The sequence below is a fragment of the Mixophyes fleayi genome, chromosome 6 (genome assembly GCF_038048845.1).
Source record: "Mixophyes fleayi isolate aMixFle1 chromosome 6, aMixFle1.hap1, whole genome shotgun sequence".
Lineage (NCBI taxonomy): Eukaryota > Metazoa > Chordata > Amphibia > Anura > Limnodynastidae > Mixophyes > Mixophyes fleayi.
In genome coordinates, this window is record NC_134407.1 from 157496236 (window position 1) to 157508352 (window position 12117).

The 12117-nt window shown below is 39.7% G+C and overlaps 1 long non-coding RNA gene across 1 annotated transcript in view; it reads left to right on the forward strand.

Annotated features, from left to right (window-relative positions):
• The first annotated feature begins 463 nt into the window (after nucleotides 1–463).
• The window catches only part of LOC142160437 (uncharacterized), a 47930-nt gene continuing 36276 nt past the window's right edge, over nucleotides 464–12117 (forward strand). The window contains exon 1 of the long non-coding RNA XR_012693224.1: nucleotides 464–518. This is a non-coding gene — a long non-coding RNA (uncharacterized LOC142160437). The remainder of the gene's footprint in view (nucleotides 519–12117) is intronic.

Sequence of the window (12117 nt, forward strand, 5' to 3'; positions counted from 1 at the left end):
TGAGAAGTCCATGGAGTCAACTCTATCATGAACAATGGAGTTCTGTTTTTTTCAGATTTTGCTTGAAAAACAATATCTCTTCAAACATAACTTCTTAACATATTTATTTACGACAAAAAACATATCAAAAAGATCTGCATCAGAGAAAGGAGGGAAGGGTAATAGCTTGGTTTATTCACATGATGAACTCTTAAAGATTAATTCAATTTGCCTCTATTCTCTCTTTGCTAAGCTTATTTCCTACTCACCTGGACGTTTGGGTGTATTCAACCAACTTAAAACTTTTAATCGATTTTTCTTTACATGAGATGACTATCTGGGCTCACCTCTAAAATAATCTATTATTATAGGTTTGGCTCTTTTGTAAATTCACTTTGACTCCTTGTAACTGATGTTATATCAGTTGTGCTCTTTCCATCATTAGCCTGTATAATATGTATATGTTTTTTCTTTGATCTCTTTTAGAACTCCCATTCTCTGTTGTTTCCCTCTCCTGTGTGGACTTTCAAACAGTATAGGTCAGAACAAATTTATTCTCCTAATAAATATATACAATATTTTCATTTAGAACACTCTGTGCATGCCAATTTAATGTACCCTTAATAGCACTGATCTTAATTTGGTATGTAAACATGATCTTTGTGGAGTGACGTGCTACTCAAGGATGTCAGATCTCATGAGATACGTATCATAGATAGCTCGGTGCCTGTGCCTTTCTTTGTTACTATAGCAACAATAGTGCTCTCTCTGCTGTCAGACATATCATTTGCACACAAGTTTACTGCCAAGAAGAGTCAGCATTAAATATTCTGAACTATAAACTTACAGCAAAAATGTAATATCCACTTGCAGTGGTGAGAATGGACAGATGCTTTTTTTTTCAATTTTGTCAGGGAGCTGAGAAGTTAGCACAATTTGGGATGACAAACTTTATTTTAATGTACTTACATTATACAGACAGGGAGCAAGATTTATTTTCTCACAGTTCACTCTCTTACATACAGGATGGGACCCTTGAAAATAAGGGCGATCACAAAAGTGCTGTCTTACAACAGGGAAGAGGGTTTGGATAATAGAAAATATGCAACATATAAAAATTTTGGAATTTGGGTTAAGACTTTTTAAATTGCAATGTGTTACAATGCGCACATAACAGCCATTTTGTCTAAACTATGACTACCAGACATCTACATCTAAAAGGGACAGCACCTATTTCAGGCCATCAGTCCCATGGGTACTTCTGTCACCACATTTTCCATCAACAATGTCCCATCTATAGTGTGCAGCTATGCTGACGGGTAATGCACAGCTGTTGGCTGCACTTGATTTGTTCTGCCACCTATCATGGGTGTGGCTTAAAAAGGAGAGTTGGTGGTCCACTGTCTCCCCCCCACCCCCCATGACATTTCTCCCGTGGACAACAACAACATTCGAGACCCCTATGCCTCAGGTTCCCCTTAACATAGACCCTCCCATGAAACACAAGGCAAATGAAATCGCTAAACTTCAGAGGAATATGCTTGGAATTCCCCAATTCTTTTAGTAACAGGATCACATCAAATTGAGTATGCAAAATCCTCCTCTTCAACACCTTCCTATTGGTGTTTTTTGCCACGCCCACCTCGATCTGCTATTTCCTTCTCACCTTCCTGAATCACATAAGCCATGAGGTATCCATGCTTAAATCTAAGTTGAGAAAGGGGTGCACCCAAACTCAAAAGCCAGCTACATGAGCGGGAGACTTCAAAAAGAGACTCCCAAGATGAAGCTTCAAGAAGGCAGTGCTAAAGAACAGCACTAGGTTTAGCATCCCAAGGGCAAACTCAACCTTCGGTTTGTATGTCACACTCCTCTTGAAGAAGTTCAAATTGATCCCCAATAACAACTGAAAGAACATGGAACTGACTGTGACCATTAATGACTCTGGCAAAAGACATATGTAACTAACATACATGAAAACTGGAATCAATTAAGTCTTGATCAAATCAATCCATTCTCTGTAGGACAGCTTCCACTTCTTCCAATTCTACAAAGGCGGCATCTACTGGTTTAAATTTCCAATTTTGCTGGGCATAAGCACCCAAACTAAATCGAATGCCTAAGATTTTAATCTCTTGACTGGAGTGTGGGAGTGCATCTGGAAGGACAAACTGACACCCTTCCTCCCTTAAACAAAGAACTTCACTCTTTTCCTGGTTTATATCTGAGCCCGAATCCTCAGAACATTCGCAGATCGGATTTTCAACACCACATGCCTCGGCCATGTTTGACAGGATGACAGTGACATCATCTCCATAGGCTGCTACCTTGAAGGAAACATCCACAGTCAGCTGCACTCCCCTCACTATAAAACCCTCAACTCTTCTGATAAAAAGGTCAATCAAATATGAATACAAAGAGGAGGGCACTCAAGGGACAACCTTGACCAAGGTTACTCTCTCTCTCCATGAGTCAGTCTGCCCTTATTTTGTTATCCAAGGAGAAAAATTTGAGAACTGACTCCCCATCGCCCTTCTCAATATGGATAGGAAGAATCTGGCAAGGGTTATTTTTAACAGGATTATGGAATTTTCAGCCATGTTGCTTTCCCCTTCTCAGCACTGTACGGTGAAGGGTCAAAGCATCTTTTGTTCTGTATTTGGTATCGGGGATGTAGTTGAGCGGTGCAGTGCTGAGAAGTAGGTTAAGTACCTTCTGGTACGGGGTCAATCTAAAGTGTTGTATCGTGTCATAAATACCTCTGGGCACTTCTTGAGAGGTATTGCCTGCCAATGAGGGTTGATTATTTGCTACATACCAATTATAGGAGCCGAGAGCTTCCCTCTAGTGAATGTTTGGGTGGGCCCTACTTTTGGTGTGTCATCCGGAAAGGTTATCCCTTCAGCCTCCTCTATGTATTCAAGATTGACCCTTTTATCAGTGTAACCTCTGGGGATGTTGCAGTTGGACTTGAGCACCCAGGGGCAACTAATCACATTTGTATCAATGAGAAAAGAAATGGACATTGTCGTTTACCAGTTCAGGGAGAGAGACTACATCTCCCAGAAGGCTACTGTTAAAAGGGGACAGAACGTATCTGTGTGTTTGGAGACTGGGAAAGCCCAGGGCAGAGGGTGGGAGACATGGACGAGCATCCTGAGAGAGACTAAACTGTGAAAGGAATAAGGTTATCCAAACATTAAGGACAAGACAATATTTAGAGTGAAATAAATAATAAAAACAGCCAAATTCTTGAAATATATACGTCTTGGAATTGTTAGAGTCTATATAAAAAGGATTTTCAGAAAGGGGTGTTCTGGTTCTCTTTAATCAGATGGCACATAATTAGGTTGAATATTATCTGGGGTAAGGGTTCTTTCTCAGGAATTAACAGGCTATTGGCCAAGGTTTAAAGATACTATAGAAAGGAAATCTCACCGTTCTGATGGAAGCAACACCAGGTCACTAGAGTTTTAGTAGGTCTGTTTGCAGAAAATACTCTCTGATGTTATGTAATATTGATGAATACAAATGGCATCTAGAGCGGTGAAGTGTAAGGCCTCAGATTTGAAGAAAGGCTGAATGGTAGGCTGGAATCTGAAGTAATTATGATCATATATATGCACTGGGTCAAAGGTGCTCAGAAAGTAATGTGGGGCTTGGATTTCAGGCCAGAGGGGCCTTAAGCACTCTTTAAAAGCCATTGTAGGCCTGTGAAAACAATGGTCGCAGACCAGTACGGTGGCTAAGTGGTTAGCACTTCTGTCTGACAGCACTGGGGTCATGAGTTCAATTCCCGACCATGTTCTTATCTGTGTGGAGTTTGTATGTTCTCTCCGTGTTTGCGTGGATTTCCTCCGGGTGCTCCGGTTTCCTCCCACACTCCCAAAAAAACATACTAATAGGATAATTGGCTGCTAACAAAATTGCCCCTAGTCTGTGTCTGTGTGTGTGTATGTTAGGTAATTTAGACTGTAAGCCCCAATGGGGCAGGGACTGATGTGAGTGAGTTCACTGTACAGTGCTGTGGAATTAGTGGCGCTATATAAATAAATGGTGATGATGATGTGGTAGTTCTGGATTTTAGAAGTAATTGTAGGCCTTTGAAAACTATGGGCTGCAATCCGGAGAAACAGTCACATTGTAGGCCGGGCTTTAGGCCACATGGTTGGATGGTTATTGAGAATCAGGAAACAGTAAGCAGTTCTGAGGTTTTCCAATGCTGTGTTAGGCCTCACCCTAGCCTATGACCCCTGAACCAGAAGTGAAGTCACATACTTGAGGAGGAGGCCCTAAAACTAGTTGCTAGATCATTGTAGCACCTAGCATCCCCTCAAAATGACCTAGATTCAAAAATCCTGATACGTCTCTATATTACTGCCTATGGGAATGTCCTGTAATAAAAAGAATTTGAATGCAAATCAAACATTAAGATCTAGTTAATTTCATACCTGTCACACGGCGCTTATTCGGCTTTCATAGACAAAGACTAAGACACTCACCTGTGTCTCATTAGCAGATCTCAAACCCTTAGTCTTGATCTGCACATGTAAAGACTGAATACCTGTCTGTTGCTGGCAAGATTCATATTGGTTCCTGGTTCTGGCTCTAAACTTGAAAAGGCACTTCCTCCCTTTCCTCTGGGCCTGTTGATCAAGTTACCTGTCTGATTAGGTTCTTACCTATTCTGTGAGTTCTCACCTGGATCGTCAGTGCCTCTACTGTGTTGCTGTTCCACGGGCTATACCGCTCAAGCTGCACCTGTCTCCGCTGTATTGCTGTTCCATGAGCTATACCGCTCAAGCTGCACCTGTCTCCGCCGTGTTGCTGTTTCACGGGCTATACCGCTTAAGCTGCACCTGTCACTGCTGTGTTGCTGTTCCACGGGCTATACCACTCAAGCTGCACCTGTCTCCACTGTGTTGCTGTTCCACGGGCTATACCGCTCAAGCTGCACCTATCTCTGCTGTGTTGCTGTTCCACGGGCTATACCGCTCAAGCTGCACCTGTCTCCGCTGTGTTGCTGTTCCACGGGCTATACTACTCAAGCTGCACCTGCCTCTGTTGTATTGCTGTTCCACGGGCTGGATCACTTAAGCTACATTGGTCTTCATTGTGCTGCTGCTACACGGGTCATGCTGCTCAAGTTACATCTGACCTTATTGTGATATTGCTCCGGACTGCATCACTCAAGCCTCATCTACTCCGCATTTGCCTTTGTGGCTCAGTGACATTACAGGTCGTATCATCTAAGCTGCTTGTTCTTATCTACTCCTGCTGGCTGAACTGTTCCTATTTTTATCTAAGCATATATGGCATTACAGGGTACATCACCCTTGCTGCACCTTTTGTAACTACATTGTTGCCTGGACTGTTACCTATATCTCCGATGTGGTGCTGCCTTATTGTGGTTCCGTATACTTGCTGCATTTCCATATCTACTCTGTTGCTGGACTGTTCATGCTATTGCCATATTTGAATATATCGGTTATATCACTATTGTATTCATTCATACTATATTGCCGGTGGTACGGCTCATCCTGTTTCTACATTCCTTGTATCAATACATTGAGACTCTCCTGTTGTTCATCCAATCATCATTAAATCGCTGATTGCACTTTTATTCTGCATTTGTTGTCTATCTGCTGTCTGGGTATAGAACTGACATTACCAGTGTGCCTACCTTACACCAGTCACTATCACTCGCCTGGGACTCTGCCCAACACCCCTGGTAGGGACCGCGACCTGTGGGCGAACGCCGCCAAACCCAAGTCACCTTGCGGTAACCACTGGTGAAAACACAATCTACTAATGCTAACATTATTTAAGGAAAAACTTTTATTCCTTATCAAAATGGATTGGTTAGAAATGTTTCGCAAAGAAAAGCACATCCAGGATTTTTTTTTTGAGTCTGGGAAAGTTACATCGACATATATCCTATCAACTAAACAACATCTAAATATTTATCTGCAATATACAATATACAAATATATTACATGTTATGAGTCAAAAAAATTACTGGAAGATTCACAAATCTAAATATAAAGGATGTGAATGAATATTTGACATACCCATACTTACACCAAGGGCCATGCTGATGCTCTTCTCACATGCAAACTCTGATTATGTGACCCAAATAAACACATATCCAGGATTGGGTTGATCCAACTGCCTGTGTGCCGCATGCCATACTCCTGCCATGTGTCCCGTGTGGTGTGTGAGTCTCTGAACCAGGTAATTGACACCCTGAGCCCATTGGTTCCATCTCTCTCACCTTTCATATTGATTGGCTATGACAACTGTCAATATGACAGCAAGATGATTGGACAGGGTGATCACAAAGATTTTTACCATTGGCTGACACTGAAACCATTGTTATTCTGCCATATTCGAGAGTCCAATGTGCTTCCAATGGGGTGGCATTTAAAGAGGACCTATCTTTTAGGGGATATCTACCTACATTTTGTGGTATCCCTGTTGAGTCCTGCAGACTGATGTAAGTAATAATATCTCAGCTACTGCAAATATTTTGGTATTTCTGACCTCCCCAGACCGATGTTATCCAGCTCCGGAGGTAACAGAAGTGACTTCCCATTTACCAGCTAGCAGTGCCAGTCACTATTTTGCTATGTGCTGGTGGCAGAGCTACCACAATAATTATAATAGTCGGATGCCAGATTGTAATTTTGTGGTTAAGTAGGAGGGCAAGGGGTGGACACGCCAAGAGGGTTGTGGTGGGGAAAAAGGGCTGGTACAGTAGTTGTAAACTTTTTCATATACTGTGCCAGAAGGATAGAAGAATCACTCGTGTGAAGTGACCAGTCAATGATTTTTCTTTCCTTCCACGCCCTCTAGTGGCTAATCACATCTCTCTGGTGGTTGGCCACACCCCCACTGATGGCAGGCCATGCCCCCTAACCGCCATGAGAGCGCTTTGTACATACTATTTTATGAGCCTCTATCATTATATTTGAACGATGGACCCTTCATGCCACAGTTCAAAACTGCACATATCCCCCTTCTTCTCCTACACCCGTTCCCCATTTAAGATGAACTAATAAGGGAATAATTATCTACATTTATAAATAGTTATTACTTGCATTAAGGCTGATTTGATGTATTTTTATACTAAAGTATGGCAAGAGTGCTTGTTGAACCCTCTGTACCCCTTAAAAAAAGCAAAGAAATTATATTGCAGTGTCAGCTTTTAAGGATCAGTCTGCTGCTGAGAAAGCATACATTCTTCTACCCATCACAAGGCCACAAATTACACCAGAAAATGAAGTATAATTATAATTAAATATAAATGTTAAATATTATTCTCCTTTTTCTTTTTTATTTGTTTTATTGTAAAAATTACAATATTTTTTTAAAGTATTTTAGTGTTATCGTTGTATTGTGAAAATTATTATGCTTTGCAGCGTTTGTATTTCTTAGCTAAATATGCAATAATGTGACTCCTCATGGCCGCCTTTGATGCCTCCCATAATAAAACTGGATAGTACCAGTTAGCATCTACGTTTTTCATTTATATTTCTGTGTTTTTATAACTACTTTTATCAATAAGAATTGTGACTAATTAGGTATGTTCTGTCTGTGTTATATACGGGTCTATTTGTTTAGTTGACAAAAGCCCCATCTCCGGCAAAATTTGGTGTATTTTGCCAGAAATAGGTCTTCTCCCTTATCTATGAAGCCCTCCCTGCAGCAGATAGCATTCATTGGGTATCGACGGTGAACGTTTTGCCAGATGGTCTGGCAAAAGCTCTTTGCAAGAGGAAGCCAATTCAGGAAGAACAGCAGCGATACATGTACAGACGATGCCATCCTATCTCTATTGCTATCTCAGGATGGTTATTGCAGTAGATAATAGGTGAAAAATACTTTATTTAAATAAAACATTTTTTTATGTGATAATCTTATTAAAAAAAATATTTTGTTTCATTATTTTTTTTAGGTTTTTTTTGTACAATGTGGAACTGCAAGCCCAAGTCCAGGCTTCTACTTCCACTGTGCATGTGCAGATCCCTTCATACCGGCTCGGCGAAGCATAAGTTAACACTTACCTCAGCCAGTATCACTCAGCTACCTCAGGGAGGTTTTACTGATAAACTAAAGCAATAGGTTTTCTATCACTGCGATAAGCAACGATTGGAAACTAGTACTTTTGCTGAATATTAATTAATTTGCCGATTGTCACCTATATATATTTTTGCAGGCATTTTTTTGGTTTATGTTAACTTTGCTAAATTGGACTTAGATTTCAATTTTGATAAGTCAATAAGTATCTGAAGACTAAAGAGTGTTGTTTTTAATAGCAAGTTAAAGCCGATGTTTGTGTTTTTAGTAATTTTTAGACAAACCAGGTGATTTTATTATTGATTAACTCTTTCACACTTAAATGTCACATATGCCCAGATGGATATTCTAATGACATCCCCTTTGGTCTGTTATCTTTATCCAGTTCTGATGACATTTTATCGCTTAATGCTTTTTCCTCCAGTACGTAAATGAGATCATATAAACAGGATTATAGTAAAGTGGAATGGTAGGATGCACCAAATACAATTAAGTATTCATTCAAATACAAAATCGTATTGCAAAGGATTCTCACAGATGCTGAATTAAATCCAGCCCTCATTTGCATATTGAAAAGAAGCACTGGGGGCTTAAAAATGAAAACCTGTAGGTCTTACGTTTATTTACGGCCCAGTGCATTAAAACTGCATAATCAGCTTTCGTAATTTTTGGCTATTTTTCCGGCGGTTTCAACTAAAGCCCAAACCGCAGTTAAAACGGGCAGAATTGACATTTTTCAAAACCAACATTTTACAACTCTCTATCCCGATTTTAATAATGATGAACATAAAAACAACCGGATTTACTAAGCTGGTGTTTTCAAAACCGCCTCCAAGCCGCCATTCACACGGGCAAAATAAAAGAGGTGGTTGTGAATGGCGAGATTGATCAAACAGTATACTTTTTCAGCTATTTTGCCATTCAGAACATAAAAGGAAGCACCATTGAGATTTAAATTATTTGGGCAATCATTATTTTTTGATTAAGGGGCAAACTGAATTTAATATTAACTTATGAGGGATTTTTTTTAATTTTTTTTTTAAGGGGACTCTATTACAACATTATATTATGTGGGAAATGTTAATATATAATATTATTAACTGATTGTTAATGGTGAATATAATTATTTATGTTGCACAATTTGTCATTACATATTACCCGATTTAATTCATAATTTAATAATTTTATCCCCTTAATGTAATGGAAAAAAATCCCCTCATAAGTTAATATTAAATTCATTTTGCCCCTTAATAAATAATGAATAATTTAAATGTCAGTGGTGTTTCCTCTTATGTTCTGAATGGCAAAATAGTTCAAACAGCATGTTTGAGCTATCAAGCCATTCTGAAGCAGGTATTAAAACTGTTCTGTCCTGCCTTTTGGATGGCGCTTTTAACCAAACAGCTGGCAGTTTGGCTTTTCCAATCCACCATACATTGCCATTCATTTTAAATTGAAACCTCAAACTGCCCTATATTAAATGTGACGGTTTGGAACACTAAACCACCGGCAAACTCGATTCTTAATAAATCTAGCCGTTCGTGTGATTTGGTGCAAAAGAAGGACAGAGAACTGCAGAGTAAATTATAAATGTCAAAACTGCAGCAACACAAAAAAAACAAAAAACAATATACTTCCATTAATCGAACTTGCACAGATGACTGGTTGCTATTGGTTACTGCACATCTGCACCATATTAGTAAACTTCACCATGTTACATGTCTCCTTTAAGTGGATACTATTTCAAGTAAAGTACATTCTTTTAAAACTAACAATATTGACAGACATCTTTGTGTTGAACTTTTTTTGATTCACTGCATGCAGTACATTGTAAATCGACAGATGTCACAAAAGGCTATACTGTTTGTTTGACCCAAATAGCAGGCGGTGTATGTTTCTTGTCATTATGGCTAACTAAAGAACCTTTTTTAGGTAGGAGTAAAGATTTTAGGATTGACTGAGAACTGACAGCTTTTTTGTTTATGTGGCATTTCACAACAAAGAGACATAAAAGATGCTGTCTGTCATTGGGTTTGTCAGAGATACATGCTGACAGAAGAGACCGAAGTAAGTGCAGCTTGCACAAATATAACACGTTACTAACAGCAGAACAGATAGCTGGTTCACACTTTGTCTGCACTCTTCATTCCGATTTGAGATTAAATAACAATTCCTACAGAGGACAGTGCATTAAGGTTTAACAACAGGACCAAATTTAAAAGCAGGCATGCATGGGCCTCCATTAATCCACCTCTGACAAAATCCCTCAACCAGATAAAACACTCCGGGACTGTATCACCCTGGTCCTGAGAAGTTATTTCATCTAATCAGAAGTGCAGCCTAATCAGGAGCAAAAAACATGACATTGGACCAGATAGGACCCCTCTCCTTGCCAATGCTTGTTACTCCCATATCTTGTCTACATTGGATGATTCTCCTGCTCTAAAAGTTGCAATGGAGATTCCATCTCGGTGCAGCCTAGTGTGTCCTCCAGAGCCCAGTTTTGAGGAGCGTGTGCCTCAAACTTAAGTGTTCTTTGTGTCACAATTAATCCAGGTGAGTCTAGCAGTGACAATACCTGAAGGGGGTCACCCACCAACAGCTTTCCGTAGAGTCAGGGCTTATAAATACCCCTCACCCATCCTACATGTCAGTGCAACTGACAATCTCCACAAGCAAGAAAGTTAATATTATACACAAAGGATTTTCATCATTTGAAGACAGCCCTGACACCTCTTTTAATAACTGTATCTGGAGGCCATTGAGAGAAAAGCTAGAGAAGTTTAAATTATTTTCTCCCCAAACTCCGGATGGCCATATTGGTCCACCCAGAATTGCTTCAGCTTGTACACCATCCTGGTGCCGCAAGACATCAGAACCAACACTGTATCCTTTGATTTCTGACTATGAGAGTCAGGATCACCTTTCTCATTATCGATAATCTATTGTTGTCACTCACAGTCTAATCTACTTATATATTTTGACATTTCTACCACCAGCGGAAGCTTCCTCCCTGCAGACATTCTCTACATATTTATATTATTGCAGTAGCCATCTCTCACCTTCCTTAAATTAGCTGATCCCATGACCATACCAAATGTCAGATATAAAATCCCAATTGTATCCTTTAAGGAGCATCTCAAGGATATAGAGAACTGCATTAGAAGAAATAATGTGCGCATAAAAAACATTCCTGAGATGGTCACAGCTGACTCTCCCCCATTAGATGTTGTCAATAGCGTTCATCGTTTCAAATCTACGAAAAAAGTAATGGCCTCAGCCATAAATGTCCCTGACATTCTATATGCACACATCTTCCAGGATCTGGTACCACACACCTTCAAAAAAGAAACAGATTTAAATTAACAAACACTCTTCGGAATCACACTATTGCACACAAATGGGGCTTCCTTTCCAACTTATTGTCACTGGAGAAGGCCAAAACAACTTTGTTAAAACTCCAGAGCAAGGAATATGAGCTTCTCAAAAAACTTGACATCATTGAAGAAATTAAATAATACAGAGAAAAATACCCCAGCAATAGTGATGTGAGTTGTCTTTCTATTTATACATAAAAATGCAGAATTCTCAGTTACACATATTTGCAAATGTATGATAAGCCACCCACCACTTCACGTCGCTTCTGCTAATAGGGGGTCCTAACTCTAAACAATGAGAGTCCCTATATACTGGGTCATACATTCATGTGTTTTTAAATTGAGAGCTAAGTTAGCAAGAGGTACTCCAGGAGCCTCCAAATGGCAATAGAGTAAACAGCACTTCCATCAGCTATTGATACCAGAATATGAATCTCAAACATCAATACAGAAATGGAAGTTGCTCAATCTATTTAAAGGTTCACATTCACAATAGTGTTGCTGTTGGATTTTTCTTTGTATTTGTTCTTTTCAGGACAATCCCATCCTTTCAAGCACCTGCTGTGAACCCTATAAATTGATTGTGCAACTTACATTTCTGTATTGTTGTTTGAGAGGCATGTCTGGTATCAGTAGCTGATCGGGAGTGCTGGTTTTAATCTTCATTAAGAGTCATCCAGGC